The 13,498-nt window shown below is 39.5% G+C and overlaps 1 pseudogene across 1 annotated transcript; it reads right to left on the bottom strand.

Moving 5' to 3' along the window:
- Positions 1–506: 506 nt before the first annotated feature.
- On the bottom strand, positions 507–1,366 carry LOC148803678 (asparagine synthetase [glutamine-hydrolyzing] 3 pseudogene; annotated as a pseudogene). The gene is made up of 3 exons (XR_016082070.1): positions 1,232–1,366; positions 925–1,146; positions 507–668 (listed from the first exon to the last, which is right to left on the bottom strand). The product of XR_016082070.1 is annotated as an asparagine synthetase [glutamine-hydrolyzing] 3 pseudogene (transcript).
- Positions 1,367–13,498: the final 12,132 nt, after the last annotated feature.

The raw sequence follows: 13,498 nt of genomic DNA, 5'->3' as shown, positions 1-13,498 counted from the left end.
TGTTTTCCACATCCTTATTTGTGTCTGTATCTCACAATTTATGGCCTTCAAGGATACAATATTTCTTTCACTGATCAATTGTTTCTACTGTTCAAATTTTAAATATAGGTCAGTTTGTAGTTTGTAAAACATGATACTAGGAATCAGGTGGGCTGGGCGGGGTTTAAGCTCAACCCAGGCCCAACCCTAAGAATTAAGCCTAAGGCCCAAGCCTGGACTGGGTTGGTCAATCAGTCCATACTAAAAGTTGAAATAAAAACTTAATGTGTATATGTATGGTTTGCCAAAATAAAAGTATGTTTTATACATGTATAGAGTTAGGCTGGGGCCTCGGTAGGCAACATCATCTTTAGCACCTTTCTACATGGAGAAACCACTCTAAAATCTTTCTATGATGAGGAAGTAGTAGCAATGTCTCAAAGAAGAAACCAAATGGACTTTTAATCAAAGAATAAGCTTTCATGAGGAGATCTTTTGCAATCTCACAAGGAGAGAATCCTGTAATTCTAAGAGTATGTTACTTCTTTCATTACCATTTTCCACTCTGGATCAATATTCATGGCAACATTGATAAATTCTTTATCTAGAAAGGGTACACGAGCCTCTACACCCCAAGCTGAAGTCGACTTATTCGCCCTTAGGCAATCATACAGATGAAGAGCTTTAATCTGACAAAAAAATAAAGAATCCATTACTTTACCATATTGACTAGAAGTACTAATTGTAACATAGCAGAAATCAGCAACTTCACAATGTATTATATGCACTGTGATCTCTGGATACATGATAGTCTTTTACAGAAAAGAAATAAATCCTTTCAATACATATTAATAAAGCAACAAAAATTCTTCAACAATGAAAAAGAAAAAGATACAGCTCCAATGCAATATATGACAAGGAAAATAGGCATTCTTTGTACTGTACCTTCCGACATGTTTCCAGATGAAACTCCTCCTTGTTAGGTGCCTTGTGGAAATACAAGTAACCTCCAAAAATTTCATCTGAACCTTCCCCTGAAAGAACCATCTTTACTCCCAAGGATTTGATTTTTCGAGACATCAGAAACATAGGAGTGCTGGCTCTGACCGTAGTCACATCATATGTTTCAATGTGGTAAATGACTTCTTCAATTGCATCTATGCCCTCCTGATATAATAAAGAGAGAAAGCAATGTACCATATTATAATATGACTCCAATGTTATTTTGCCTATTGAAAAGAGAAGATACTACCTGAACTGTAAAATGGAATTCATGGTGATGTGTACCAAGATAATCAGCAACCTCTCTTGCTGCTTTAAGATCTGGAGAGCCCTGAGAAAAGCAGCATTTACCAAGAAGGAAAGAGAAAAAAAGAGTAATAAGCATCTCTCAGAAACCAGAAGAGGGTTGACATCAAGAGACAGTAGACAAGGTTGCAAAGCATTAGGATACTGTTTTACATTTTTGAAATGTAAAGGAGTTTAAATCCTCTACAGGGTGTGTGTGTGTATGCATGTTCCTATCTGTTTGTGTATTTATGTCTATTTTTAGAGTCAGTTAAAAAGGGTATTTTCGTCTTTTCACTTTATGTATTATGTTGGCTGTATGTCTCCTCACATTCAGGGGCATTTCAGTCTTTTGTATCTTATAATTTCAACTGCAAGTATATGGTCGACTGGGTTAGATGAAGAGACTAACCAGTTCGACATTTTCTCTCCCTCTTCTTCCTCTTCTTCTACTTCTTTCTTCTTTCCCTCTCTTCTCTTCTCTGTTCGGCTGAACACTTTCATGGTATCAGAGCGCTAGTATTAGAAGCCGACTGCAATCTTCTGTCTTCTCCTTCTTCATTTTCGTTTTTTTTTTTTTTCTGGGCGTGAGAAATATGGGTTAGAGAAGAAGGAACCCAGGTACCTGCGGCAATATCTAGTAGTTTGTGATATTAGGGTTTCTATTTCTGCGGGAATACCTAAGGTTTCATGACAGTAAGGGTTCTGCAGCAACCTTTTTTTATGGTGTGGGAAATCTGGGTTAGAGGACTGTGAAGTAACCCAGATTTCTGGTTCTGGTGACAGTAGGCAACTACAGCAGTTTGAGTGAACAAAAAATCCAAGGTTTTGTCTGTGAGGACTGCTGTCACTATATGTGACAGCTGTGGTGATCGAGTGGGTGTAGTGGTTGTGGTCTGCCCTCTAATGAGCAGTTTCAAGAGTGATTTTGGGCGTTTTTAAATCTGCCGGTGCGCAGATTAGTGGTGTTCACAGTGGCCGAATGCATGCTAGGGCAGGCTAGTGGTGACTTTTAAGTGTGTTGGTGTGGAAGTAGGACAGTAGTGCAGTAGCTGAAATTTGTTTTCGTGACCAGCTTCGTAGAGTGCTATGGCATCGATTGGTGATTCAAGTGGTGACCAGAAATCGAGTGTGATGATATCTCCTGATTTTTTAAGTGTACAAATGACATCCATCAAACTCAACGGTGAAAACTATGTTCCGTGGGCCAAGTCGGTGGAAGTGTTTCTGAAGGCCAAGAAGAAAGTGAAACATGGACGGGAGGAGAAACCGAGTGTTGAATCCTTGGGGTTTAGTGATTGGGAGCAAGAGGATGCTCAGATCATGACATGGTTGTGGAACAGTATGGAGCCAAAAATCTGTGTTAACTTCATGTTTTTAGATACAACAAGGGATATTTGGGAACATGCGAAGAAACTCTATTCGGGAGAAGACAACACTACAAGGGTTTATCAGCTTTATCAAGAATATTTCAGTTTGCAGCAAGGAAATTAGACTCTTGAAGAATATTATGCTAGCATGAAAAATCTTCGGAATGAACTTAATGTCCATCATCCCTTAACCTCGGACGTTAAAATTCAGCTACAACAAAGGGAACAACTTTATGTTACGAGGTTCTTGGTGGGACTGAAAGCAGAGTATGAACCGGTCAGGGCATAGATATTGGGAGGATCTGCAGAAGTGTTTGCCCGTCTCCATAGGATTTCTCTTAGCCCCTCAGAGAGTAACACAACTTCAAAAAGGTCAGCACTGGTTAGTACTCGAGGTGATTCTTATGGGCAGAGAGGAGGTGGCCGTACAGTTAAGGGAGGTCGTAGTAATCCTATGGGTGATGGTACCAGTGGAGGAGGTTGTGATTCAGGGGGAGGTCATGGCAGAGGAAGGGGGAGCACAACAAGGAAGTGCACACACTGTGTAAGAGGACACATAGTTAATTTTTGTTATGATTTACATGGCCCACCATCCACATGGGCTAATAATGTAGCTATTGGTGGTAGTGAAGTCAGTGATACTCAACTAGTTGATCCAGTATCTTCTACAGTCACAACTACTTATGGGAGGGAAATTATGAGTATTCCCAGATAAGAATATGAGAGATTTCTTCAGGCCACTGCACATCAGAACGCTGCCACCCTTGTTCATTTAAGTATAGCTTGCCTAGCATCCAAACCCTCACCCTAGATAATTGACTCTAGAGCCTCTAATCACATGACCGGGACTCCAAGTGTTTTTTCCTCCCTTTCTCCAACCTCTACATCAAATAATGTTACCCTTGCAAATGGATCTACTTCCCCCATCTACGGTGTTGGTAACGTTACCACTGCATCTCTACCTTTGTCTTTTGTCTTATATGTTCCAAAGTTTCCTTTTAATCTTATGTCTGTTAGCAAACTAACCAAGTCTCTCAATTGTTCTATCACATTTTACCCTTCATCTTGTGTTTTCCAGGATCTAACGACGAGGAAGAAGATTGGTGGAGGGCATGAAGCTGGCGGATTGTAGTATCTTTACGGTGAAGGCTCTACAGTTGCGCTTCAAACCTCCTTGACTCCCCTTCCATGGCATTGTAGACTCGACCATCCATCTCTTAAAGCTCTCAAGCTTCTTATTCCATCACTGACTAGTCTATCATCTTTGTAGTGTGAGTCATGTTAGTATGGGAAACACCATCAGGTTTCCTTCAATCCTAGAGTTGATAGTCGTATGTTGAGTTCTTTTGAGTTAGTTCATTCGGATGTTCGGGGTCCAATTAGAATTGAATCGTACAATGGCTATAGATATTTTGTAATTTTTATTGATGATGAAGGGAAGGGAGATCCATCATATGGATGGCCGAACCATGCAGGGTGGCTAGGCAAAATTTCAAAAATTTCTTTCTCCCTTCCGGGAATCATATTCCTGTTTTAGAAAAACTGCATTTTCAAGGTTCATTCTAAAAACAAACTGGACCGGATCTGTAACCAAAAGAAAGGGAGGGATATACTTGATATGAAATCCACAAACGTAGCTCCCAACATAGGTGTTCACACCCAAAGAGGTCACCAAATCCTGCCTCCACTGAAGATGACATAGCTTAGGATGAAGCAGGATCAGCAAAGCAATTTTACAGCAAGAATTGCAATCCTTCAACAAGGATCACGTAGGGGATGTGAGCACAACTTCAAATCTGATTCTTCAAGCAAGAATCAGAATCAGGAACTATTCATGATCTGTCCAAGAAAGTGGAGATCGAACTGGGTAGGGCGATAAGAACAGAGAGAAGATCTGGATTTAGCAAAAGTGTTTAATAGAAGGATTTCGCCCTCTATTTATAACCTCTCTCTGGATCAGCTTCCTAATCCTATCAGGAAAGGGTTCTTTGATCCAAATTTTTATTAGGATTAGAACTCTTAAGTGGATAAGACATATCTTATCCTCTTGCTGATCTAGAAGCAGATCTAATCTCAAATTCGCCCATAATTAATTAATCAGATTAACCTAGTTTGAAATGGGCTTTAGGCCCATTAAATTATCAAGCTCACTTCCCCTTTAATTTGCTGGCTAGCTTGGCTCTCTTTGTATAGCATGGGACCCTAACATTGATCTTCACAAAATCCATATGGGTTCAGCGTAGCCTCTATTACAAGTTCTGGCTGAATTCATTACTGAAGACAATGAACCCCTGAGCCCATCAGTATAGGCTCTTAGCAGGCCCAACATTTACACTAAATGGTCCTTGGGTCCAGCCACCTTATGAAGGCCCAAGGACTATAAACTTAAGTGAGATTAGTCCATCAGGTAAAAACCCTAAATGGTCTTACACTTAACCTCTCAACCCATAATGATCAAATACTGTCCGACAAGAGAGGACCTCTCCCTTAGCTACAAGGTGCAGTGTTGCACTCTCTGCTCACATGGATCCCGAGAATTAAAACCTTTTGCAAACATTTTGTGAAACCATAATATATATGTATATCTCTATATAAATATATTTTGCAAAACAAATCTCAACAAGTTTGAAATCAACTGCCGGTAGTTTAAGTTTCCATTAGAGAGAGTGCATTCCCTGATCATTCACTTTGTCTGACAAATGGCCTAATTCTGTCACTATGATCACCCACTCAGGTGAATTCTCAAACTGCCCCAACATAGCTAGGTTTTGACCCCCGCTAAGGATCTCATTAATTGGCATATCAAAGACAGCCCAATCTAACACCTAGTGTAGCACCATAATCGAGTCTAGGGTTAGGTGTAGCTTTCCAATTTTGCCCATCTATCTCCAAGGTCCAAGGCATAACTGGAAAATAATCTGGTTCAGAGTATCAAACAAACCCACACTACGTGTGCTTCAGGTCTCACCCTAGCAGCTAAAACAAGCCACCCCAACCGACTTGGCAGCACATTAGTGTCAACCTTGGTAAGATAAACCTCCCCAGGTCTATCCAACAACTGTGAAGGTTCTAAACTAACACGAGTCTCATAAGTGTCTAATTTAAGGGTATTACATAGAAATACACCATAATAACATGAATCAATTTTGTACTATTATTCATTTACAATAAATGTTAAAAGTACATCAATCTGATTGGAGCTAAGGGCATATATTGTCTAACAACTCCCACTTGCACTTAGGTCCAATTGGGTACAAGCCGGAGTTTCATACTTTCCACATGTTTCTCAAACACTTTCTGTGTGAGTGACTTAGTCAATGGGTCTGTCACATTCTCTGCTGATGCTACCTTCTGAATCTAGACGTCCCCTCTACCAACAATCTCCCGTAGTACGTGGTACTTCCTCAAGATGTGCTTTGACTTCGAGTGGGCTCGGGGCTCCTTAGTCTGAGCGATGGCTCTAGTGTTATCACACAACAATGGAATGGGTGATGTGCTGGATGGGACAACTCCTAACTCCTGAATGAACTTCTTCATCCAAACGACTTCCTTGGCAGCTTCACTTGTAGAAATGTACTTGGCCTCGGTTGTGGAATCTGCAGTGGACCCCTATTTGCTGCTTTTCCAGCTAATTGTACAGGACCCCATCGTGAAGATGTAACTAGATGTAGACTTTCTATCATCTGGGTCTAACTGGAAGTCGGCATTGGTATACCCTAAGATCTGTAGTGAACTACCATCGAGTACCAAACAAAACTCTTTTGTCCTTCGAAGGTATTTGAGTATGTTTTTCACAACTGTCCAATGCTTTTGTCCTGGGCTTGACTGGTACCTACTTACCACACTCACTGCCTAAGCAATGTCTGGTAAAGTGCACAGCATAGCATACATGATGCTCCCTATGGCTGAGGCATAGGGAACCTCTCTCATGCCCTCAATCTCCTCGGGAATCTTAGGAGACATACCCTTGGAGAGAGTGACTCCGTGCCTGAAAGGAACATTTCCTTTCTTGAAGTTCTCCATGTTGTTTCTCTTGACAATTTTATCAATGTAAGTAGACTGGGACAATCCTATTATCTTCTTCAATCTATCTCTATAGAGTCAAAGTCCAAGATATAGAAGGCTTCTCCAAGATCTTTCATGGAGAATTGCTGTGAAAGCCACACATTCACCGTAGTTAATATTCCTACATCATTTCCAATTAGTAGAATGCCATCTACATATAGAACAAAAAATGTAACCTTATCTCCCACTATTTTCTTGTAAACACAAGGCTCATCCGGATTTTGCTCAAAGTCAAACTGTTTGACGGTAAAGTCGAACCGGATGTTCCAAATCCTAGAATCTTTCTTAAGTCCATAAATGGATCGGTTAAGTTTACACACCATGTGTTCCTAACCTGTAGCAATGAATCCTAGCAGTTGTTGCATGTAGATATCTTCAGTAAGATCTCCGTTCAAGAACGCGGTTTTGACATCCATTTGCCAAATCTCGTAATCATAGTGTTGCTACAGCTAGTAGGATCCTAATGGACTTGAGCATGGCCACTGGTGAAAAGGTTTCCTCATAGTCAATTCACTCTTTCTGAGTGTACCCGTTCGCCACAAGACGAGCTTTATAGGTCTCAATCTTACCATCAGGGCCCTTCTTCCTCTTGTAGATCCATATACAACCAATTGCTTTCACCCTAGGGGGTGGGTCTACAAGAATCCAGACCTTGTTGGTATCCATCGAGTCCATCTTGGCTTTCATGGCATCTACCCACTTCAAGAAATCTATGTCCAATATAGCTTCCGTATAACTCACAGGATCTTCCTAACTGTTCATGGCTTATATCAAGTAACTTTCTTGATCATAGCCATAACAAACTAGAGGCCTAGATACCTGGGTAAACCTTATAGGTTGGTTATTATCTAGAGCCTGTGGGACATCTCCCTCTACCCTTGAGCTCTCCTCATCAAGAACTATTTTCTGATGATGATTGTCCAGGATTTAGTCTTCTTCCAAGAAATAGGCATTTCAACTACAAAACACCTTTTGCTCCTTTGGGTCATAGAATAAATAACCTATAGAGCTTTTGGGGTAACCTACAAATAGGCAACGACTGGTCTTGGATTCCAATTTGTCAACACTTGTTCTTTTAACATGTGTCGGACAACCCCAGATCTTCAAGTGTCTTACACTTGGTTTCTTACCGATTCATAGCTCATATGGAGTCTTAGGAATGGAATTGGATGGAACCCGGTTCAGCACATATTTCCCAGTATCTAATGCGTAACCCCAAAAGAATATAGGTAATTTTGAGTGGATGAGAAGTGAACGGACCATATCTAATAGAGTCCGATTTTTCCTCTCAGATACACCATTTAATTGTGGTGTAGCAGGATGAGCTAGTTGTGATACAATCTCATTTTCCTTTAAGTAGTCCCTGAATTCGTCGGAGAGATATTCGCCTCCTCGATCTGATCGAAGGGCCTTAATTTGTCTCCCCAACTATTTCTTGACATCTTGTCTGAACTCCTTGAACTTTTCAAAGGATTCTGACTTGTGTCTCATTAGGTACACATAACCATACCGTGAGAAATCATCGGTAAATGATATAAAATAGACATGCTGGTTATGTGTCCTAACATTCATTGGACCACATACATCAGTATGTATTAGGTCAAGTGTGCCTGTAGATCTTTCAGGCTTACCCATAAATGGCCGCTTCGTCATCTTACCCTAAAGGCAAGGCTCACAGGTTGGAAGATCTTCTACAGTTAGAAAATCCAAAGGACCATCCTTTACCAACCTAGTGATACGATATATGTTAATGTGGCCAAGTTGGTAATGCCACTGGCACATGGGATTTATCGTATCACGCGTTCTTTTCTTTGGGATTATTTCCGACATAGTTTTGGCAACATTTGTTTTCAAAGAAGGACGAAGACATAGAGACCATTCTCCAACTCTCCATACTCATTTATTATTCAATTTAATAGTAATCATATTACTAAACAAAATAGAATAACCATCCTAGAACAATTTTGAAACTGAAATCAAATTTCTTCTTAATGTTGGTACATAAAGACAATCTTTAAGTACAATAATTCATTCTCTAAAAAATAACTCTACAGTTCCTATGGCTGTAACTGCAACTGTTGCAAAAGTTCCCAAGTAAAGAACTACTTCTCCGTCACTCAGCCTTTCGCTTGTCTTGAACCCCTACAATGTGTTACATGCATGAGTAGAAGCCCCAGAGTCAATACACTAAGATGTAGAAGTAACCAACAAATTGGTTTCTATGACAAAGGATTCGAAATTACCTTGCTTCTTGGTCTCCAGATATTGAGGACAATTCCTCTTCCAGTGGCCGGTCTGCTTGCAGAAATGACAGGCATTTGATGTCTTGTCCTTTTTCTTCTTTTTAGGTTTGCCAACCTTCTTCTGAGGCTTCTTCTTTGCCTTCCTCTTTTTCTTGCCCAATTTGCCACCTTGAGCAAGCATGGCAATCAACCTGTCCTTCTTAATCAGTTCTTCAGCCCTCTGCAACATATTGTTGAGTTCCTGAAGGCTAACCTTTAGCTTATTCATGTTGTAATTCATGATAAACTGATTGAAGAAGGGAGGCAAGGAGTTTAAGATGGCATCAATTTTAGTGTCATCATCTAGCCCTGAACCAAGAGCCTCTAGTTCATTGATATAGTCCATCATCTCTAGACAATGGTCATGAACCTATTGGTTCTCATTCATTTGTATAGTCATAAACAGCTTTAGGACCTTTTGTCGAGTAAAACGATTATGCTCTTCATACATGGTCCTTAAACTATCCATGATATCTGTGGACACTTCGATCTTATTGAATTGTCTCTGTATCGGATTGTCTAAGGAGGCTATGATATAACATCGGGCAAGAGAGTTCTCCTCCCATTCTTGATATTCCCTCCTACGGGCCTCAAAAGCCCTATCTCCTAGACGTTCCAGAGCAGGGTTTTTAGCAACCTTATCCAAATTCTCAAACGTCAAAACTAGCATAAGGTTACGAAACTAGTCAGCATAATTTGGGCCCTTAAGTTTGTTGTCGTCCAACAATTTGGCAAACTTTCCATTTTCCATTTCTAATTGTTGCGAAATATAGAGGGAGAGAAGAGGAAAATTTTCTTTGTTGATCATAAAACATATTGAGTATACAACTTAAATAAGAAAAGATAGGAAAGACAAACCCCTAGAATCTCTCTCAATCAGGGATTGAGTAAATCTTTCCCTTAATCCTAGGATATGACTTTCCTAAATTTATTCAAATCTCTTAATCGATCAATTCATATCTTTCTTAATTTGTAGCAAATCCTATCTTTCTTAATTTTCCGACACTCCCCCTCAAGTTGGTGCAAAGATATCTATCATGCCCAACTTTCTAACTTGAAGTTCAAATGGCTGTCTCAACAAGCCCTTAGTCAAAACATCTGCAACTTGTTGTGTGGTTGGTATAAACGGAGTGCAGATTATTCCTTCTTCAAGCTTCTCCTTTATAAAGTGTCTGTCAATCTCAACATGTTTAGTCCTGTCATGTGGAACCGGATTATGAGCAATGCTGATAGCTGCCTTGTTATCACAATACAGTTTCATAGGAAAACTCACTGGTCTCTTAAGATCTACTGGCACCCTCTTTAGCCAAGGAACCTCACACACTCCTTGAGCCATTGATCTGAATTCAGCCTCAACACTACTTCTAGCAACTACACTTTGCTTCTTGCTTCTCCAAGTAACTAAATTGCCCCAAAGAAATGAGCAGTACCCCGAAGTAGACCTTCTATCAGTGATCGAGCCTGCCCAGTCCGCATCTGTATACACTTCAACCCCTCTCTTCTCATTTTTCTTGAAGAAGAGTCATTTTCCTAGTGTGCCTTTTAGATACTTAAGAATTCGATACACAGCTTTAAGATGTTCTTCGTACGGGGAGTGCATAAATCGACTAACCATGCTCACAGCGAAGGCAATATCAGGACGTGTATGTGATAAGTAAATCAATCTTCCTACCAGCCTTTGGTATCTACCTGTATCTACTAGAACCCTATCTTTAACTTCTCCAAGTTTAGCATTAACTTCTATCGGAGTGTTTGAAGATTTGCATCCACTCATTCCAGTTTCTTTCAAGAGATCTAGAATATATTTTCGTTGCGAAACCACAATGCCCTTCTTTGATATTGCCACTTCCATTCCAAGAAAGTACCTTAGCTGGCCTAAGTCTTTAATCTCAAATTCCTTGGCTAAGCTCTGCTTTAGTCTACTCATCTCTTCAATATCATCTCCAGTCAAGATTATGTCATCAACATAGACAATCAGAACCAAAACCTTGTCTTTGGTGGATCTTTTTGTGAAAAGAGTATGATCAGATTGTCCTTGACTGTATCCTTGACTTTTGATGAACCTTGTGAATCTTTAAAACCAGGCTCTGGGAGACTGTTTAAGTCCATATAGAGACTTTTTTAGCTTGCATACCTTAGTTCCAAACTTCTCAATGAAACCAGGTGGAGGCTCCATATATACTTCTTCTTCCAAGTCTCCATTCAAAAATGCATTCTTCACATCCAGCTGATTCAGTGGCCAGTCAAGATTAGCTGCAACAGATAAGAGTACTCAAACTGTATTTAGCTTCGCCACTGGAGAAAAGGTCTCAGAGTAGTCCACTCCATATGTATGAGTAAAGCCTTTAGTTACTAGGCGGGCCTTGTATCTCTCCAAGGATCCATCTGAGTTGTACTTCAGAGTGAACACCGATTTACAACCAACAACTATCTTTCCATCCGGCAGATCCACTTTCTCCCAAGTAGCGTTCTTTTCCAAAGCTCTCATCTCAAAAACAATTTCTTTCCACTCAGGAACATTTAGAGCCTCCTGGATACTGTTAGGAATGGATACACTAGACACTTGTGAAATAAAGGCACAATATGAAGGTGAAATATTTTTGTAAGATACAAAATTTGACAGAGGATGTTTTGTACAAAACCTAACACCTTTCCTAAGAGCAATGGGAAGATCAATCTGATTGGAAAAATTAGAATTACCTAGAGGAATATTTTTAGGAATTTTTGGAGAATTATCATGAATTTCATGATCCAACCTCAGATCAGATTCTTATTGATGCTGCGGAATAGTGCCTCTCCTTTTTTGTGCTAGATATTCCCTTGAATATACAAGGCCTTTATACTGTTTCGTACGCATCTCTGTTGTTTCATCTTTTTCATTTTGAGATGGCATCACCGAAGGTTGTTCATTTTCAATATTTAATTCATTTGTTTCCACTAATTTTGTATTTTCTGCCTCACTTTCTTTCAGTGACTGGTTGTGAGGAACATCATTATGGAAAAATTCAAACATTATATCAGAACCATCTAAAAAACCATCTTCACTAGTGTTGCTCTCCCCCTGAAGATGGGAGTTTCTGTAGTATGAGGTTCCTTCAAAGAATGTGACATCCATAGTCACAAACATCCTTTTTAAAGCTGGATCAAAGCATTTGTAACCTCTCTGATTAGTGGGATAGCCTACAAAAATACATTTATGTGCTTTTGGATCAAGTTTTGAACGTTTAGGATCATGGTTATGAACAAAGGCCACACTTCCAAAAATTTTTAAGGGAATGTTTGTCACTAGCCGAGAGTTTGGAAAATAGTCAATGAAAACCTGTATGGGTGTTTTAAAATCCAAAATTCGTGCAGGCAGTATGTTAATCAAATAAGTGGCTGTTAAAATGGCTTCTCCCCAAAGATACTTCAAGGAGATGTTTGTTTTTCCTTTCAGCCACCCCATTTTGTTGAGGTGTATTAATACACGAACTTTGGTGTACAATTCCTTTCTCAGCAAAAAAAATCCCTAACACATTGTTAAAAAATTCCTTTCCATTATCACTTCGAAAAATTTTAATCTGAGTCTGAATTTGTGTTTGAACCATGTTATAAAAATTTTTGAACACAGTTTCAACATCAGATTTCTCTTTCAAAAGAAAAACCCAAGTGACCCTAGTATGATCATCAATAAAAGTAATGAACCAACGTTTTCCAGAAAGAGTTGTTAGTCTAGAAGGACCCCAAACATCACTGTGAATCATGGTAAATGGTTTTGATTTTTTATATGGTTGAGACTGAAAAACAGCATGATGATGTTTTGCTAATTCACAAGATTCACACTTGAAAACTGAATGATTTTTACTCATGAATAACTTGGGAAATAGATGCTTTAAATATTGAAAGCTAGGATGTCCTAATCGAAATGCCATAACAAAACTTCACTATCACTAAAAACAGAGATAGAACTGAAACAAGTCTGTTGGTCTTGCCTTCCAAAGGTCGATCTTTTATTAAAGAGGTAGAAACCACCATCCTGTTTAGCACCCCCAATCATCTTCCCCGATGTTAAATCCTGAAATTCACAACCAGAAGACCAAAAATTAACTCGACAATTATGATCAAGGGTTAGTATGCTGACAGATAAGAGATTGTATGATAGGTTAGGAACATGCAGAACATCTTTGAGGTTTAGAGAAGGAGAAATAGATACAGTTCCTTTCCCAACAACAGTAGCAAAGGAACCATCTGCAATCTTAACCTTTTGATTCCCTGCACAGGATGTATATGAAGAAAAGAAATGCGAAGTGCCGGTCATATGATCAGTGGCACCTGAATCTAATATCCAAGAGCCATTAGATTTGGTACAAGCAATGGCTGCAGTGAAAAAATTACTTGACTGAGCTAGAGAACATGATGGGTTAGAATTTCTTAACGATTGAGATTGAAACATTTTATATAAGTGCTCTATTTGTTCCTTTGTGAAAGGAAGAGACTCTGAGGATGATTGCTGCCCTGAATCCGAGTTGCTTACTT

The sequence above is a fragment of the Nelumbo nucifera genome, chromosome 1 (assembly GCF_055504915.1).
Source record: "Nelumbo nucifera cultivar China Antique chromosome 1, China Antique-T2T, whole genome shotgun sequence".
In the NCBI taxonomy this organism is placed as follows: domain Eukaryota; kingdom Viridiplantae; phylum Streptophyta; class Magnoliopsida; order Proteales; family Nelumbonaceae; genus Nelumbo; species Nelumbo nucifera.
Note: the sequence above shows the minus strand (reverse complement) of the source record. Positions and strands in the feature narration are given on the sequence as shown.